Source organism: Oncorhynchus masou, chromosome 2, assembly GCF_036934945.1.
Source record: "Oncorhynchus masou masou isolate Uvic2021 chromosome 2, UVic_Omas_1.1, whole genome shotgun sequence".
NCBI classification, from domain to species: Eukaryota; Metazoa; Chordata; class Actinopteri; order Salmoniformes; family Salmonidae; genus Oncorhynchus; species Oncorhynchus masou.
Genome location: NC_088213.1, coordinates 1,020,200 through 1,041,267, shown reverse-complemented (window position 1 = coordinate 1,041,267; position 21,068 = coordinate 1,020,200). Strand labels below are relative to the sequence as shown.

The following is a 21,068-nucleotide window of genomic DNA, read 5'->3' as shown; positions in this document are numbered from 1 at the left end:
ATTATATATTATATATTACCAGGTACCTGTCTCAGGAGAGAGACTCCATCCCCTGGGAGTCAGTTCTTATATTATATATTACCAGGTACCTGTCTCAGGAGAGACTACATCCCCTGGGAGTCAGTTCTTATATTATATATTATATATTACCAGGTACCTGTCTCAGGAGAGAGACTCCATCCCCTGGGAGTCAGTTCTTATATTATATATTATATATTACCAGGTACCTGTCTCAGGAGAGAGACTACATCCCCTGGGAGTCAGTTCTTATATTATATATTATATATTACCATGTACCTGTCTCAGGAGAGAGACTCCATCCCCTGGGAGTCAGTTCTTATATTATATATTATATATTACCAGGTACCTGTCTCAGGAGAGAGGCTCCATCCCCTGGGAGTCAGTTCTTATATTATATATTATATATTACCAGGTACCTGTCTCCAGGAGAGAGACTCCATCCCCTGGGAGTCAGTTCTTATATTATATATTACCAGGTACCTGTCTCAGGAGAGAGGCTCCATCCCCTGGGAGTCAGTTCTTATATTATATATTATATATTACCAGGTACCTGTCTCAGGAGAGAGACTCCATCCCCTGGGAGTCAGTTCTTATATTATATATTATATATTACCAGGTACCTGTCTCAGGAGAGAGACTACATCCCCTGGGAGTCAGTTCTTATATTATATATTATATATTACCAGGTACCTGTCTCAGGAGAGAGACACCATCCCCTGGGAGTCAGTTCTTATATTATATATTATATATTACCAGGTACCTGTCTCAGGAGAGAGACTACATCCCCTGGGAGTCAGTTCTTATATTATATATTACCAGGTACCTGTCTCAGGAGAGAGACTCCATCCCCTGGGAGTCAGTTCTTATATTATATATTATATATTACCAGGTACCTGTCTCAGGAGAGAGGCTCCATCCCCTGGGAGTCAGTTCTTATATTATATATTATATATTACCAGGTACCTGTCTCAGGAGAGAGACTCCATCCCTGGGAGTCAGTTCTTATATTATATATTATATATTACCAGGTACCTGTCTCAGGAGAGAGACTACATCCCCTGGGAGTCAGTTCTTATATTATATATTATATATTACCAGGTACCTGTCTCAGGAGAGAGACACCATCCCCTGGGAGTCAGTTCTTATATTATATATTATATATTACCAGGTACCTGTCTCAGGAGAGAGACTACATCCCCTGGGAGTCAGTTCTTATATTATATATTACCAGGTACCTGTCTCAGGAGAGAGACTCCATCCCCTGGGAGTCAGTTCTTATATTATATATTATATATTACCAGGTACCTGTCTCAGGAGAGAGACTACATCCCCTGGGAGTCAGTTCTTATATTATATATTATATATTACCAGGTACCTGTCTCAGGAGAGAGACTCCATCCCCTGGGAGTCAGTTCTTATATTATATATTATATATTACCAGGTACCTGTCTCAGGAGAGAGGCTCCATCCCCTGGGAGTCAGTTCTTATATTATATATTACCAGGTACCTGTCTCAGGAGAGAGACTCCATCCCCTGGGAGTCAGTTCTTATATTATATATTATATATTACCAGGTACCTGTCTCAGGAGAGAGACTCCGCCCCCTGAGAGTCAGTTCTTATATTATATATTACCAGGTACCTGTCTCAGGAGAGAGACTACATCCCCTGGGAGTCAGTTCTTATATTATATATTATATATTACCAGGTACCTGTCTCAGGAGAGAGACTACATCCCCTGGGAGTCAGTTCTTATATTATATATTATATATTACCAGGTACCTGTCTCAGGAGAGAGACTACATCCCCTGGGAGTCAGTTCTTATATTATATATTACCAGGTACCTGTCTCAGGAGAGAGACTCCATCCCCTGGGAGTCAGTTCTTATATTATATATTATATATTACCAGGTACCTGTCTCAGGAGAGAGACTCCATCCCCTGGGAGTCAGTTCTTATATTATATATTATATATTACCATGTACCTGTCTCAGGAGAGAGACTACATCCCCTGGGAGTCAGTTCTTATATTATATATTACCAGGTACCTGTCTCAGCAGAGAGACTACATCCCCTGGGAGTCAGTTCTTATATTATATATTACCAGGTACCTGTCTCAGGAGAGAGACTACATCCCCTGGGAGTCAGTTCTTATATTATATATTACCAGGTACCTGTCTCAGGAGAGAGACTCCATTCCCTGGGAGTCAGTTCTTATATTATATATTACCAGGTACCTGTCTCAGGAGAGAGACTCCATCCCCTGGGAGTCAGTTCTTAAATTATATATTATATATTACCAGGTACCTGTCTCAGGAGAGAGACTACATCCCCTGGGAGTCAGTTCTTATATTATATATTATATATTACCAGGTACCTGTCTCAGGAGAGACTCCATCCCCTGGGAGTCAGTTCTTATATTATATATTACCAGGTACCTGTCTCAGGAGAGAGACTACATCCCCTGGGAGTCAGTTCTTATATTATATATTATATATTACCAGGTACCTGTCTCAGGAGAGAGACTCCATCCCCTGGGAGTCAGTTCTTATATTATATATTATATATTACCAGGTACCTGTCTCAGGAGAGAGACTCCATCCCCTGGGAGTCAGTTCTTAAATTATATATTATATATTACCAGGTACCTGTCTCAGGAGAGACTACATCCCCTGGGAGTCAGTTCTTATATTATATATTATATATTACCAGGTACCTGTCTCAGGAGAGAGACCATCCCCTGGGAGTCAGTTCTTATATTATATATTACCAGGTACCTGTCTCAGGAGAGAGACTACATCCCCTGGGAGTCAGTTCTTATATTATATATTATATATTACCAGGTACCTGTCTCAGGAGAGAGACTCCATCCCCTGGGAGTCAGTTCTTATATTATATATTATATATTACCAGGTACCTGTCTCAGGAGAGAGACTCCATCCCCTGGGAGTCAGTTCTTATATTATATATTACCAGGTACCTGTCTCAGGAGAGAGACAACATCCCCTGGGAGTCAGTTCTTATATTATATATTACCAGGTACCTGTCTCAGGAGAGAGACTCCATCCCCTGGGAGTCAGTTCTTATATTATATATTATATATTACCAGGTACCTGTCTCAGGAGAGAGACTCCATCCCTGGGAGTCAGTTCTTATATTATATATTACCAGGTACCTGTCTCAGGAGAGAGACTCCATCCCCTGGGAGTCAGTTCTTATATTATATATTACCAGGTAGCTGTCTCAGGAGAGAGACTCCATCCCCCTGGGAGTCAGTTCTTATATTATATATTATATATTACCAGGTACCTGTCTCAGGAGAGAGACTACATCCCCCTGGGAGTCAGTTCTTATATTATATATTATATTTTACCAGGTACCTGTCTCAGGAGAGAGACTACATCCCCTGAGAGTCAGTTCTTATATTATATATTATATATTACCAGGACCTGTCTCAGGAGAGAGACTGCATCCCCTGGGAGTCAGTTCTTATATTATATATTATATATTACCAGGTACCTGTCTCAGGAGAGAGACTCCATCCCCTGGGAGTCAGTTCTTATATTATATATTATATATTACCAGGTACCTGTCTCAGGAGAGAGACTCCATCCCTGGGAGTCAGTTCTTATATTATATATTACCAGGTACCTGTCTCAGGAGAGAGACTACATCCCCTGGGAGTCAGTTCTTATATTATATATTACCAGGTACCTGTCTCAGGAGAGAGACTACATCCCCTGAGAGTCAGTTCTTATATTATATATTATATATTACCAGGTACCTGTCTCAGGAGAGAGACTCCATCCCCCTGGGAGTCAGTTCTTATATTATATATTACCAGGTACCTGTCTCAGGAGAGACTCCATCCCCTGGGAGTCAGTTCTTATATTATATATTATATATTACCAGGTACCTGTCTCAGGAGAGAGACTACATCCCCTGGGAGTCAGTTCTTATATTATATATTACCAGGCACCTGTCTCAGGAGAGAGACTACATCCCCTGGGAGTCAGTTCTTATATTATATATTACCAGGTACCTGTCTCAGGAGAGAGACTACATTCCCTGGGAGTCAGTTCTTATATTATATATTATATATTACCAGGTACCTGTCTCAGGAGAGAGACTACATCCCCTGGGAGTCAGTTCTTATATTATATATTATATATTACCAGGTACCTGTCTCAGGAGAGAGACTCCATCCCCTGGGAGTCAGTTCTAATATTATATATTATATATTACCAGGTACCTGTCTCAGGAGAGAGACTACATCCCCTGGGAGTCAGTTCTTATATTATATATTACCATGTACCTGTCTCAGGAGAGAGACTCCATCCCCTGGGAGTCAGTTCTTATATTATATATTATATATTACCAGGTACCTGTCTCAGGAGAGGCTCCATCCCCTGGGAGTCAGTTCTTATATTATATATTATATATTACCAGGTACCTGTCTCAGGAGAGAGACTCCATCCCCTGGGAGTCAGTTCTTATATTATATATTACCAGGTACCTGTCTCAGGAGAGAGGCTCCATCCCCTGGGAGTCAGTTCTTATATTATATATTATATATTACCAGGTACCTGTCTCAGGAGAGAGACTCCATCCCCTGGGAGTCAGTTCTTATATTATATATTATATATTACCAGGTACCTGTCTCAGGAGAGAGTCTACATCCCCTGGGAGTCAGTTCTTATATTATATATTATATATTACCAGGTACCTGTCTCAGGAGAGAGACACCATCCCCTGGGAGTCAGTTCTTATATTATATATTATATATTACCAGGTACCTGTCTCAGGAGAGAGACTACATCCCCTGGGAGTCAGTTCTTATATTATATATTACCAGGTACCTGTCTCAGGAGAGACTCCATCCCCTGGGAGTCAGTTCTTATATTATATATTATATATTACCAGGTACCTGTCTCAGGAGAGGCTCCATCCCCTGGGAGTCAGTTCTTATATTATATATTATATATTACCAGGTACCTGTCTCAGGAGAGAGACTCCATCCCCTGGGAGTCAGTTCTTATATTATATATTATATATTACCAGGTACCTGTCTCAGGAGAGAGACTACATCCCCTGGGAGTCAGTTCTTATATTATATATTATATATTACCAGGTACCTGTCTCAGGAGAGAGACACCATCCCCTGGGAGTCAGTTCTTATATTATATATTATATATTACCAGGTACCTGTCTCAGGAGAGAGACTACATCCCCTGGGAGTCAGTTCTTATATTATATATTACCAGGTACCTGTCTCAGGAGAGAGACTCCATCCCCTGGGAGTCAGTTCTTATATTATATATTATATATTACCAGGTACCTGTCTCAGGAGAGAGACTACATCCCCTGGGAGTCAGTTCTTATATTATATATTATATATTACCAGGTACCTGTCTCAGGAGAGAGACTCCATCCCCTGGGAGTCAGTTCTTATATTATATATTATATATTACCAGGTACCTGTCTCAGGAGAGAGGCTCCATCCCCTGGGAGTCAGTTCTTATATTATATATTATCAGGTACCTGTCTCAGGAGAGAGACTCCATCCCCTGGGAGTCAGTTCTTATATTATATATTATATATTACCAGGTACCTGTCTCAGGAGAGAGACTCCGCCCCTGAGAGTCAGTTCTTATATTATATATTACCAGGTACCTGTCTCAGGAGAGAGACTACATCCCCTGGGAGTCAGTTCTTATATTATATATTATATATTACCAGGTACCTGTCTCAGGAGAGAGACTACATCCCCTGGGAGTCAGTTCTTATATTATATATTATATATTACCAGGTACCTGTCTCAGGAGAGAGACTACATCCCCTGGGAGTCAGTTCTTATATTATATATTACCAGGTACCTGTCTCAGGAGAGAGACTCCATCCCCTGGGAGTCAGTTCTTATATTATATATTATATATTACCAGGTACCTGTCTCAGGAGAGAGACTCCATCCCCTGGGAGTCAGTTCTTATATTATATATTATATATTACCATGTACCTGTCTCAGGAGAGAGACTACATCCCCTGGGAGTCAGTTCTTATATTATATATTACCAGGTACCTGTCTCAGCAGAGAGACTACATCCCCTGGGAGTCAGTTCTTATATTATATATTACCAGGTACCTGTCTCAGGAGAGAGACTACATCCCCTGGGAGTCAGTTCTTATATTATATATTACCAGGTACCTGTCTCAGGAGAGAGACTCCGCCCCCTGGGAGTCAGTTCTTATATTATATATTATATATTACCAGGTACCTGTCTCAGGAGAGAGACTCCATCCCCTGGGAGTCAGTTCTTATATTATATATTATATATTACCAGGTACCTGTCTCAGGAGAGAGACTCCATTCCCTGGGAGTCAGTTCTTATATTATATATTATATATTACCAGGTACCTGTCTCAGGAGAGACTCCATTCCCTGGGAGTCAGTTCTTATATTATATATTATATATTACCAGGTACCTGTCTCAGGAGAGAGACTCCATTCCCTGGGAGTCAGTTCTTATATTATATATTACCAGGTACCTGTCTCAGGAGAGAGACTCCATCCCCTGGGAGTCAGTTCTTATATTATATATTATATATTACCAGGTACCTGTCTCAGGAGAGAGACTCCATTCCCTGGGAGTCAGTTCTTATATTATATATTACCAGGTACCTGTCTCAGGAGAGAGACTCCATCCCCTGGGAGTCAGTTCTTATATTATATATTATATACTACCAGGTACCTGTCTCAGGAGAGAGACTACATTCCCTGGGAGTCAGTTCTTATATTATATATTATATATTACCAGGTACCTGTCTCAGGAGAGAGACTACATCCCCTGGGAGTCAGTTCTTATATTATATATTATATATTACCAGGTACCTGTCTCAGGAGAGAGACTCCATCCCTGGGAGTCAGTTCTTATATTATATATTACCAGGTACCTGTCTCAGGAGAGAGACAACATCCCCTGGGAGTCAGTTCTTATATTATATATTATATATTACCAGGTACCTGTCTCAGGAGAGAGACTACATCCCCTGGGAGTCAGTTCTTATATTATATATTACCAGGTACCTGTCTCAGGAGAGAGACTCCATCCCCTGGGAGTCAGTTCTTATATTATATATTATATATTACCAGGTACCTGTCTCAGGAGAGAGACTACATCCCCTGGGAGTCAGTTCTTATATTATATATTATATATTACCAGGTACCTGTCTCAGGAGAGAGACTCCATCCCCTGGGAGTCAGTTCTTATATTATATATTACCAGGTACCTGTCTCAGGAGAGAGACTACATCCCCTGGGAGTCAGTTCTTATATTATATATTATATATTACCAGGTACCTGTCTCAGGGAGAGAGACTCCATCCCCTGGGAGTCAGTTCTTATATTATATATTATATATTACCAGGTACCTGTCTCAGGAGAGAGACACCATCCCCTGGGAGTCAGTTCTTATATTATATATTACCAGGTACCTGTCTCAGGAGAGACTCCATCCCCTAGGAGTCAGTTCTTATATTATATATTACCAGGTACCTGTCTCAGGAGAGAGGCTCCATCCCCTGGGAGTCAGTTCTTATATTATATATTACCAGGTACCTGTCTCAGGAGAGACTACATCCCCTGGGAGTCAGTTCTTATATTATATATTACCAGGTACCTGTCTCAGGAGAGAGACTCCATCCCCTGGGAGTCAGTTCTTATATTATATATTATATATTACCAGGTACCTGTCTCAGGAGAGAGACTACATCCCCTGGGAGTCAGTTCTTATATTATATATTACCAGGTACCTGTCTCAGGAGAGAGACTACATCCCCTGGGAGTCAGTTCTTATATTATATATTATATATTACCAGGTACCTGTCTCAGGAGAGAGACTACATCCCCTGGGAGTCAGTTCTTATATTATATATTATATATTACCAGGTACCTGTCTCAGGAGAGAGACTACATCCCCTGGGAGTCAGTTCTTATATTATATATTATATATTACCAGGTACCTGTCTCAGGAGAGAGACTCCATCCCCTGGGAGTCAGTTCTTATATTATATATTACCAGGTACCTGTCTCAGTAGAGAGACTACATCCCCTGGGAGTCAGTTCTTATATTATATATTATATATTACCAGGTACCTGTCTCAGGAGAGACTACATCCCCCTGGGAGTCAGTTCTTATATTATATATTATATATTACCAGGTACCTGTCTCAGGAGAGAGACTCCATCCCCTGGGAGTCAGTTCTTATATTATATATTACCAGGTACCTGTCTCAGGAGAGAGACTCCATCCCCTGGGAGTCAGTTCTTATATTATATATTATATATTACCAGGTACCTGTCTCAGGAGAGAGACTCCATCCCCTGGGAGTCAGTTCTTATATTATATATTATATATTACCAGGTACCTGTCTCAGGAGAGAGACTCCATCCCCTGGGAGTCAGTTCTTATATTATATATTACCAGGTACCTGTCTCAGGAGAGAGACTACATCCCCTGGGAGTCAGTTCTTATATTATATATTACCAGGTACCTGTCTCAGGAGAGAGACTCCATCCCCTGGGAGTCAGTTCTTATATTATATATTACCAGGTACCTGTCTCAGGAGAGAGACTACATCCCCTGGGAGTCAGTTCTTATATTATATATTACCAGGTACCTGTCTCAGGAGAGACAACATCCCCTGGGAGTCAGTTCTTATATTATATATTATATATTACCAGGTACCTGTCTCAGGAGAGAGACTACATCCCCTGGGAGTCAGTTCTTATATTATATATTACCAGGTACCTGTCTCAGGAGAGAGACTACATCCCCTGGGAGTCAGTTCTTATATTATATATTACCAGGTACCTGTCTCAGGAGAGAGACTACATCCCCTGGGAGTCAGTTCTTATATTATATATTACCAGGTACCTGTCTCAGGAGAGAGACTACGCCCCTGGGAGTCAGTTCTTATATTATATATTACCAGGTACCTGTCTCAGGAGAGAGACTCCATCCCCTGGGAGTCAGTTCTTATATTATATATTATATATTACCAGGTACCTGTCTCCAGGAGAGAGACTACATCCCCTGGGAGTCAGTTCTTATATTATATATTATATATTACCAGGTACCTGTCTCAGGAGAGAGACTCCATCCCCTGGGAGTCAGTTCTTATATTATATATTACCAGGTACCTGTCTCAGGAGAGAGACTACGCCCCTGGGAGTCAGTTCTTATATTATATATTACCAGGTACCTGTCTCAGGAGAGAGACTCCATCCCCTGGGAGTCAGTTCTTATATTATATATTACCAGGTACCTGTCTCAGGAGAGACTCCATCCCCTGGGAGTCAGTTCTTATATTATATATTACCAGGTACCTGTCTCAGGAGAGACTACATCCCCTGGGAGTCAGTTCTTATATTATATATTATATATTACCAGGTACCTGTCTCAGGAGAGAGACTACATCCCCTGGGAGTCAGTTCTTATATTATATATTATATATTACCAGGTACCTGTCTCAGGAGAGAGACTACATCCCCTGGGAGTCAGTTCTTATATTATATATTACCAGGTACCTGTCTCAGGAGAGAGACTCCGCCCCCTGGGAGTCAGTTCTTATATTATATATTATATATTACAAGGTACCTGTCTCAGGAGAGAGACTACATCCCCTGGGAGTCAGTTCTTATATTATATATTATATATTACCAGGTACCTGTCTCAGGAGAGAGACTACATCCCCTGGGAGTCAGTTCTTATATTATATATTACCAGGTACCTGTCTCAGGAGAGAGACTACATTCCCTGGGAGTCAGTTCTTATATTATATATTATATATTACCAGGTACCTGTCTCAGGAGAGAGACTCCGCCCCCTGGGAGTCAGTTCTTATATTATATATTATATATTACAAGGTACCTGTCTCAGGAGAGAGACTCCATCCCCTGGGAGTCAGTTCTTATATTATATATTATATATTACCAGGTACCTGTCTCAGGAGAGAGACTCCATCCCCTGGGAGTCAGTTCTTATATTATATATTACCAGGTACCTGTCTCAGGAGAGAGACTCCATTAATGGGAGTCAGTTCTTATATTATATATTATATATTACCAGGTACCTGTCTCAGGAGAGAGACTCCATCCCCTGGGAGTCAGTTCTTATATTATATATTATATATTACCAGGTACTTGTCTCAGGAGAGAGACTACATCCCCTGGGAGTCAGCTCTCAGGAATCTCAACTACTATATCCTCATGTTGGACCGTGGACAGGCATACGGGGTGCTACAGGTGTGTTCTCACTATCATATGATATATCATTCATTTACAGTTGCAAAAGATCTGTCGTCGTCCCAAATTCTCCAGGTTTTCCAGAAATCCTGGTAGATGGATTACAGATTCCCTGCAAAACCTGGAATGTTTTAAAAGGTTACTAATTCTGCTACCTAAATATACAATATACTGTAGTAATAATATGTTATAGTCTGAAATATTGGCCTCTAGTGACAGACATGAAGCTTCTGCTACCCTAAATATACAATATACTGATAATAATATGTTATAGTCTGAAATATTGCCTCTAGTGACAGACATGAAGCTTCTGCTACCCTAAATATACAATATACTGTAGTAATAATGTTATAGTCTGAAATATTGGCCTCTAGTGACAGACATGAAGCTTCTGCTACCCTAAATATACAATATACTGTAGTGGGAATAATATGTTATAGTCTGAAATATTGGCCTCTAGTGACAGACATGAAGCTTCTGCTACCCTAAATATACAATATACTGTAGTAATAATATGTTATAGTCTGAAATATTGGCCTCTAGTGACAGACATGAAGCTTCTGCTACCCTAAATATACAATATACTGTAGTAATAATATGTTATAGTCTGAAATATTGGCCTCTAGTGACAGACATGAAGCTTCTGCTACCCTAAATATACAATATACTGTAGTAATAATATGTTATAGTCTGAAATATTGGCCTCTAGTGACAGACATGAAGCTTCTGCTACCCTAAATATACAAATATACTGTAGTAATAATATGTTATAGTCTGAAATATTGGCCTCTAGTGACAGACATGAAGCTTCTGCTACCCTAAATATACAATATACTATAGTAATAATATGTTATAGTCTGAAATATTGGCCTCTAGTGACAGACATGAAGCTTCTGCTACCCTAAATATACAATATACTGTAGTAATAATATGTTATAGTCTGAAATATTGGCCTCTAGTGACAGACATGAAGCTTCTGCTACCCTAAATATACAATATACTATAGTAATAATATGTTATAGTCTGAAATATTGGCCTCTAGTGACAGACATGAAGCTTCTGCTACCCTAAATATATAATATACTGTGGTAATAATGTTATAGTCTGAAATCCAATTTGTAAGTCGCTCTGGATAAGAGCGTCTGCTAAATGACTTAAATGTAAATGTAAATATTGACCTCTAGTGAAGCCATGAAGCTCTAGTATCATCTTTAACTGAACATAGTTTTCGTACGTAAAAAAATGACATAGAACAACTTGTCATTATTTGTCTCATAGGCTAAAACAACCACAATATAATCAGCTTATTATGTTCTCTGGAGTACTGGAGTCTGATGTGAAACACTGCTATTATTGATTATGGTTGTAGTGCATGAGAAAATGACAAAGATCAACAACAACACACAGAGGACATAACAAAGATCAACAGAGGACATAACAAAGATCAACAGAGGACCTAACAAAGATCAACATAGAGGACATAACAAAGATCAACATAGAGGACATAACAAAGATCAACAGAGGACCTAACAAAGATCAACAGAGGACATAACAAAGATCAACAGAGGACCTAACAAAGATCAACATAGAGGACCTAACAAAGATCAACATAGAGGACATAACAAAGATCAACAGAGGACCTAACAAAGATCAACATAGAGGACCTAACAAAGATCAACATAGAGGACATAACAAAGATCAACAGAGGACATAACAAAGATCAACAGAGGACATAACAAAGATCAACATAGAGGACCTAACAAAGATCAACATAGAGGACCTAACAAAGATCAACAGAGGACATAACAAAGATCAACAGAGGACCTAACAAAGATCTACATAGAGGACATAACAAAGATCAACAGAGGACATAACAAAGATCAACAGAGGACCTAATAAAGATCAACATAGAGGACATAACAAAGATCAACAGAGGACATAACAAAGATCAACAGAGGACCTAACAAAGATCAACAGAGGACCTAACAAAGATCAACAGAGGACCTAACAAAGATCAACAGAGGACATAACAAAGATCAACAGAGGACATAACAAAGATCAACATAGAGGACATAACAAAGATCATAACAAAGAACTAACAAAATTCAGTGCTGTTCTCTCAGGCTTAGCTGAAACAACAGGTCTGATTGGTTCATACTGTACTTCTCTCAGGCTTAGCTGAAACAACAGGTCTGATTGGTTCATACTGTACTTCTCTCAGGCTTAGCTGAAACAACAGGTCTGATTGGTTCATACTGTACTTCTCTCAGGCTTAGCTGAAACAGATCTGATTGGTTCAGATCTGATTGGTTCATCTGTACTTCTCTCAGGCTTAGCTGAAACAACAGGTCTGATTGGTTCATACTGTACTTCTCTCAGGCTTAGCTGAAACAACAGGTCTGATTGGTTCATACTGTACTTCTCTCAGGCTTAGCTGAAACAACAGGTCTGATTGGTTCATACTGTTTGTCTCCCAGGGTTACCTGAAACAACATGTCTGATTGGTTCATACTGTTTGTCTCCCAGTGTTACCTGAAACAACAGGTCTGATTGGTTCATACTGTTTGTCTCCCAGGGTTACCTCAAACAACAGTCTGATTGGTTCATACTGTTTGTCTCCCAGGGTTACCTGAAACAACATGTTTGATTGGTTCATACTGTTTGTCTCCCAGTGTTACCTGAAACAACATGTTTGATTGGTTCATACTGTTTGTCTCCCAGGGTTACCTGAAACAACATGTTTGATTGGTTCATACTGTTTGTCTCCCAGGGTTACCTGAAGATGCAGATCACCCCCCTGTTTGAGTACTTCAGGACCATAACGGTTGATTGGACCAGAGTCCCCACTGGACACAACGACCAGTAACAACTCTGTTTTTCAAATTAAATGTTATTTTAAACAATTAAGATACATCATTGTATTTGTAAATATATCTTTCTGTCCCTTCTCTTACAACAGTAAATACACATTATCGGTCTGTTTTCAAAAGGAATGCACTACATAGGGAATAGGGTGCTATTTGGGATGAACCCTTAGATATTACCATAATGTGATGTGAGCCGTTCCACAGCCCTGTCCCTCTTGTCTCTCCTATCTCTCAGATACAACCAGATCAATATTACCATAATGTGATGTGAGCCGTTCCACAGCCCTGTCCCTCTTGTCTCTCCTATCTCTCAGATACAACCAGATCAATATTACCATAATGTGATGTGAGCCGTTCCACAGCCCTGTCCCTCTTGTCTCTCCTATCTCAGATACAACCAGATCAATATTACCATAATGTGATGTGAGCCGTTCCACAGCCCTGTCCCTCTTGTCTCTCCTATCTCTCAGATACAACCAGATCAATATTACCATAATGTGATGTGAGCCTTCCACAGCCCTGTCCCTCTTGTCTCTCCTATCTCTCAGATACAACCAGATCAACGCCATATCCTTTGCATGTCGTATGGGAGTGGAGCGCTGCAGGAGTTCTCACCAGCGATTGGTTCAGAGAGTGGATGCTGAACCCAGACCACAACCCGTGAGTACGGCACAATTATTTGGGTTTCCATATCCTGGGTCTTTCCCAAAATTCCCAGGTTTACCAGAAATCAGCTGAAGGATTCCTGGAATCAGGAAGGAATAAGTAGGAAAACCGGGACTCCTCCAACTGGTAATTATGGGAAAAGTTGACCAGAATTTTGCAACCCTAAGGATGTTTAGGGTTAACGTGATTGTTTTCCTTCTCTTCGCTGATGTTGTGTTAATTGATAGGATTCACCCCAACCTGAAGACAACAGTGTACTGCAACGCTATCGCAGCAGGAGGGCTGGCGGAATGGGACTTCGCCTGGCAGATGTTCAACAATGCCACAGTAGCCACAGAGGCTGCCAAGCTGAGGTCCTCCCTGGCCTGTACGAAGGTCCCCTGGCTGCTAAACAGGTAGGTACAGAGGCTGCCAAGCTGAGGTCCTCCCTGGCCTGTACGAAGGTCCCCTGGCTGCTAAACAGGTAGGTACAGAGGCTGCCAAGCTGAGGTCCTCCCTGGTCTGTACGAAGGTCCCCTGGCTGCTGAACAGGTAGGTACAGAGGCTGCCAAGCTGAGGTCCTCCCTGGCCTGTACGAAGGTCCCATGGCTGCTAAACAGGTAGGTACAGAGGCTGCCAAGCTGAGGTCCTCCCTGGTCTGTACTAAGGTCCCCTGCTGAACAGGTAGGTACAGAGGCTGCCAAGCTGAGGTCCTCCCTGGCCTGTACTAAGGTCCCCTGCTGAACAGGTAGGTACAGAGGCTGCCAAGCTGAGGTCCTCCCTGGCCTGTACGAAGGTCCCCTGCTGAACAGGTAGGTACAGAATCCTCAGCAGGAGCTAACACTCAGAACCACATCATCTTGTGTTTTGTTGAAGAAAAGGTCTGGTTTCGTGAACCAAACCACACAACACTTAAGTTGGAGTGACGCTAGACCTTTATCCTGTTAAACTCTGAGCCGTTGTTTTGGACCCGGTAATGACCCAAATTAGTTTAGTTGTTGTCTGAACATAGAAAGTGAAAGCTGTCTTTTTGGAAACTCAAATCTTACTGCTGGCGATGTCATAAAAAGTGCCAAGGTTTAGTCTGCATGGAAAGGGTCCACCCTAATGGTCACTGTAAAGCAATGCATTCCCTTCTCCGTCCACATCAGCGGTGTATTCATCCTCCTTTATGTTTGTTTCTCACCCATCTACACACAATAACCCACAATGACAAAGTGAAAACATGTTTTTATAAATATCTCATTTACAAAAGTATTCACACCCCTGAGTCAATGCATGTTAGAATCATCTTTTGCAGCGATTACAGCTGTGTGTCTTTATGGGTAAATCTCTAAGAGCGATTACAGCTGTGTGTCTTTATGGGTAAATCTCTAAGAGTGATTACAGCTGTGTGTCTTTATGGGTAAATATCTAAGAGTGATTACAGCTGTGTGTCTTTATGGGTAAATCTCTAAGAGCGATTACAGCTGTGTCTTTATGGGTAAATCTCTAGAGCGATTACAGCTGTGTGTCTTTATGGGTAAATATCTAAGAGCGATTACAGCTGTGTGTCTTTATGGGTAAATCTCTAAGAGCGATTACAGCTGTGTGTCTTTATGGGTAAATCTCTAAGAGCGATTACAGCTGTGTGTCTTTATGGGTAAATCTCTAAGAGCGATTACAGCTGTGTGTCTTTATGGGTAAATCTCTAAGAGCGATTACAGCTGTGTGTCTTTATGGGTAAATATCTAAGAGTGATTACAGCTGTGTGTCTTTATGGGTAAATATCTAAGAGTGATTACAGCTGTGTGTCTTTATGGGTAAATATCTAAGAGTGATTACAGCTGTGTGTCTTTATGGGTAAATATCTAAGAGCGATTACAGCTGTGTGTAGAGCTTTACACACCTGGATTGAAAAACATAATTCCCCTTTGATATGATGGGATATTGTGTGTAGACCAGTTAACTTTAAATTCAGCCTGTAACACAACAACATGTGTAAAGTCAAGGAGTGTGAATACTTTCTGAAGGTACTGTATATCATTCCTGCATGAGAATAATTATTCAATTATTCCTCTAAAATGAAAAATGACATCACAAGCCCTGCGCTTTTAAAAGGCTGTGTTTGTGCATGTCCAGAGCAACACCATCAGGTAAAAAATCGGACTGAGGTCACGTCACCCCCCCCCCCCCCCCCACACATCTTCATAAGAATCCCACACGAGATGATTCACAAATCCCTTTGTTGTGTTGAAACAGGTATCTGGATTATTCCCTGGATCCAGCTAAGATCCGAAAGCAGGACTGCACCTCCACCATCAACTACATCGCTGGTAACGTGGTGGGGATGCCCCTGGCCTGGGACTTCATCAGGGCTAGGTGGAACTACATCTATACAGAGTAAGTCATCAGGGATAGGTGGAACTACATCTATACAGAGTAAGTCATCAGGGATAGGTGGAACTACATCTATACAGAGTAAGTCATCAGGGATAGGTGGAACTACATCTATACAGAGTAAGTCATCAGGGATAGGTGGAACTACATCTATACAGAGTAAGTCATCAGGGATAGGTGGAAATACATCTATACAGAGTAAGTCATCAGGGCAAGGTGGAACTACATCTATACAGAGTAAATCATCAGGGATAGGTGGAACTACATCTATACAGAGTAAGTCATCAGGGATAGGTGGAACTTCATCTATACAGAGTAAGTCATCAGGCCTAGGGTGGAACTACATCTATACAGAGTAAGTCATCAGGGATAGGTGGAACTACATCCATACAGAGTAAGTCATCAGGGATAGGTGGAACTACATCTATACAGAGTAAGGCATCAGGGATAGGTGAAACTACATCTATACAGAGTAAGGCATCAGGGCTAGGTGGAACTACATCTATACAGAGTAAATCATCAGGGATAGGTGGAACTACATCTATACAGAGTAAGTCATCAGGGATAGGTGGAACTACATCTATACAGAGTAAGTCATCAGGGTTAGGTGGAACTACATCTATACAGAGTAAGTCATCAGGGATAGGCGGAACTACATCTATACAGAGTAAGTCATCAGGGATAGGCGGAACTACATCTATACAGAGTAAGTCATCAGGGATAGGTGGAACTACATCTATACAGAGTAAGTCATCAGGGATAGGTGGAACTACATCTATACAGAGTAAGTCATCAGGGATAGGTGGAACTACATCTATACAGAGTAAGTCATCAGGGATAGGTGGAACTACATCTATACAGAGTAAGTCATCAGGACTAGGTGGAACTACATCTATACAGAGTAAGTCATCATGGGTAGGTGGAACTACATCTATACAGAGTAAGTCATCAGGGATAGGTGGAACTACATCTATGCAGAGTAAGTCATCAGGGATAGGTGGAACTACATCTATACCTAGTAAGTCTAGGTGAAACTACATCTATACAGAGTAAGTCTAGGTGAAACTACATCTATACAGAGTAAGTCATCAGGGCTAGGTGGAACTACATCTATACAGATTAAGTCATCATGGCTAGGTGGAACTACATCTATACAGAGTAAGCTATCAGGGCTAGGTGGAACTACATCTATACAGAGTAAGTCTAGGTGGAACTACATCTATACAGAGTAAGTCATCAGGGCTAGGTGGAACTACATCTATACAGAGTAAGCCATCAGGGCTAGGTGGAACTACATCTATACAGAGTAAGTCATCAGGGCTAGGTGGAACTACATCTATACAGATTAAGTCATCATGGCTAGGTGGAAATACATCTATACAGAGTAAGCTATCAGGGCTAGGTGGAACTACATCTATACAGAGTAAGTCTAGGTGGAACTACATCTATACAGAGTAAGTCATCAGGGCTAGGTGGAACTACATCTATACAGAGTAAGCCATCAGGGCTAGGTGGAACTACATCTATACAGAGTAAGTCTAGGTGAAACTACATCTATACAGAGTAAGTCATCAGGGCTAGGTGGAACTACATCTATACAGAGTAAGTCTAGGTGGAACTACATTTATACAGTGTAAGTCTATGTGGAACTACATCTATACAGAGTAGGTCATCAGGGCTATGTGGAACTACATCTATGCAGAGTAAGTCTAGGTGAAACTACATCTATACGGAGTAAGTCTAGGTGGAACTACATCTATACAGAGTAAGTCTAGGTGGAACTACATCTATGCAGTGTAAGTCTATGTGGGGCTATTGGACATCATGTAACTGTGAATATGTATCAGAGAAACTGATGTTTATTCACTGAGTAAAGATAATAATCATACATCTCTGTACCTGGCAGATATGGTGGTGGATCCTTCTCATTCTCTAACCTCATCAACGGTGTGACCAGGAGATTCTCTACTGAGTTTGAGCTGAAGCAGGTTGGTACTGAGCTGAATCACGGCTGTCCAACCCTGTTCCTGGAGAGCTACCCTCCTGTAAGGTTTTCACCCTAACCCTGTTCCTGGAGAGCTTACCCTCCTGTAAGGTTTTCACCCTAACCCTGTTCCTGGAGAGCTTACCCTCCTGTAAGGTTTTCACCCTAACCCTGTTCCTGGAGAGCTTACCCTCCTGTAAGGTTTTTCACCTAACCCTGTTCCTGGAGAGCTTACCCTCCTGTAGGTTTTCACCTAACCCTGTTCCTGGAGAGCTTACCCTCCTGTAAGGTTTTCACCCTAACCCTGTTCCTGGAGAGCTTACCCTCCTGTAAGGTTTTCACCCTAACCCTGTTCCTGGAGAGCTTACCCTCCTGTAAGGTTTTCACCCTAACCCTGTTCCTGGAGAGCTTACCCTCCTGTAGGTTTTCACCCTAACCCTGTTCCTGGAGAGCTTACCCTCCTGTAAGGTTTTCACCCTAACCCTGTTCCTGGAGAGCTACCCTCATGTAGGTTTTCACCCTAACCCTGTTCCTGGAGAGCTTACCCTCCTGTAAGGTTTTCACCCTAACCTTGTTCCTGGAGAGCTTACCCTCCTGTAGGTTTTCACCCTAACCTTGTTCCTGGAGAGCTTACCCTCCTGTAGGTTTTCACCCTAACCTTGTTCCTGGAGGGCTACCCTCATGTAGGTTTTCAAAGGTTAGGGGTTAGGGGATACAGATACAGTTTAATAAGGTATAAATTAGACTAGAGGTGTATGTATGAATGGATGGTCTGTTTGTTGGGGGGACCCAGAGCTTGTTTTCCTCCATCTCAAATTAGTTAGAAACTACAACATTGTTGAGTCAGTATTGTGATTTCTACCATGTTTCTATAATTGCAGCTGAAGCAGTTTAAAGAGGACAATGCCCGTGTGGGGGGTTTGGCTCGGGGACGCTGGCTCTGGAGCAGGCTATTGAGAGGACTACGGCCAACATTAAATGGGTGGCGGAGAACCAGGAGCCCGTTATGAAGTGGTTGGCCAATGAATGTACGTGAAATACCCCCACTACAGCAGCGTGCGACCAGGCCAATGGTGTTACTGCTTACTGAACCATCAGGGATACACAGACTGTATTAAACAGACCACGAACATGGGGCTGCGTGACCCAAATGGCACCCTATTCCCTGTATAGCGTGCTACATAGGGCTCTGTTTAAAAAGAGTGCACTCCATAGGGAATAGGGAGCCATTTGGGACAGAGATGTGCTGTATAATGATGAATGGACCAAAATCATGTTGTTACTTGAATCATGTGCATCCATTTTGGATTGTCAGTTTTTCATGTTCTCGTGTTAATAAATGTCTGCCAATAAACGCTCAGTTAATATCGTCAGTTTCCAATCTCCCCAATGTGTTCCTGCTCTATACCTTCAGTTTCCAATCTCCCCAACATGTTCCTGCTCTATACCTTCAGTTTCCAATCTCCCCAATATGTTCCTGCTCTATACCTTCAGTTTCCAATCTCCCCAACATGTTCCTGCTCTATACCTTCAGTTTCCAATCTCCCCAAAATGTTCCTGCTCTCCCCATACCTGCTCTATACTTCAGTTTCCAATCTCCCCAACATGTTCCTGCTCTATACCTTCAGTTTCCAATCTCCCCAACATGTTCCTGCTCTATACCTTCAGTTTCCAATCTCCCCAACATGTTCCTGCTCTATACCTTCAGTTTCCAATCTCCCCAACATGTTCCTGCTCTATACCTTCAGTTTCCAATCTCCCCAATATGTTCCTGCTCTATACCTTCAGTTTCCAATCTCCCCAATGTGTTCTCTGCTCTATACCTTCAGTTTCCAATCTCCCCAACATGTTCCTGTCTATACCTTCAGTTTCCAATCTCCCCAACATGTTCCTGCTCTATACCTTCAGTTTCCAATCTCCCAAAATGTTCCTGCTCTATACCTTCAGTTTCCAACTTCTTGAATGATTTTGGTACTCTATACCCAACCAATCTCCCCAACATGTTCCTGCTCTATACCTTCAGTTGGTTATTGGACTCTGACAGTTTACTTCTTTACAGAAGGGTGCACTGGATTTCTATAAAAAAGGACAAAATCTCAGTAACTAACGAACTAACTAACTAACTAACTACGGTCAAAATAGAAAATGACTCTTCATTAAATTATATATCTTTTTTTTAACGTGTTGCAGTTGTTATTGTGACTCACCACCTCGATTTGGACTGATGTAGCAAGCAAATAGTGTTTTTTACATCCAATAAAAGTAGAGATTCAGACCTACTTGTATATCAAACACTACAGAGGAAGAATGAGAAAGTAATTCTGCTTTGAAAGTTGATAAACTTGAAAACTCACTTTTACGGTAAATGTTCCTTGAATGATTTTTGGTACACCTACTGGAGAGCTCTTCTTGGTCTACACCCATTCAGCGTGTTCCACCCTCTTAAGCCTGGGCCCCACCCATCTCTTTAAGGATTCACATGTGAAGCCGTGTACTAAACAACCAAAGATTTCAAGACTAAAGGTTGGTTTAAACTACGTCTATCGACAGTTGTCACAATGAAATCCTGAATATTCTATGGTTGTCCGACATCAAACTTCACGTTGTCGTTATGAAAAAGTTTGTGGAGGCTATATACAGGGGTACCGGTACAGAGTCAATGTGGAGGCTATATGACAGGGGGTACCGGGGCGGGAGGCACAGAGTCAATGTGGAGGCTATATACAGGGGGTACGGTACAGAGTCAATGTGGAGCTATGGCCATACAGGGGGTACCGGTACAGAGTCAATGTGGAGGCTATATACAGGGGGTACCGGTACAGAGTCAATGTGGAGGCTATATACAGGGGGCACCGGTACAGAGTCATTGT

The 21,068-nt window shown here is 41.5% G+C and overlaps 1 pseudogene; it reads left to right on the top strand.

The window, feature by feature from the left end:
- The window catches only part of LOC135554294 (aminopeptidase N-like), a 121,144-nt pseudogene extending 101,419 nt beyond the window's left edge, over positions 1 to 19,725 (top strand).
- Positions 19,726 to 21,068: the final 1,343 nt, after the last annotated feature.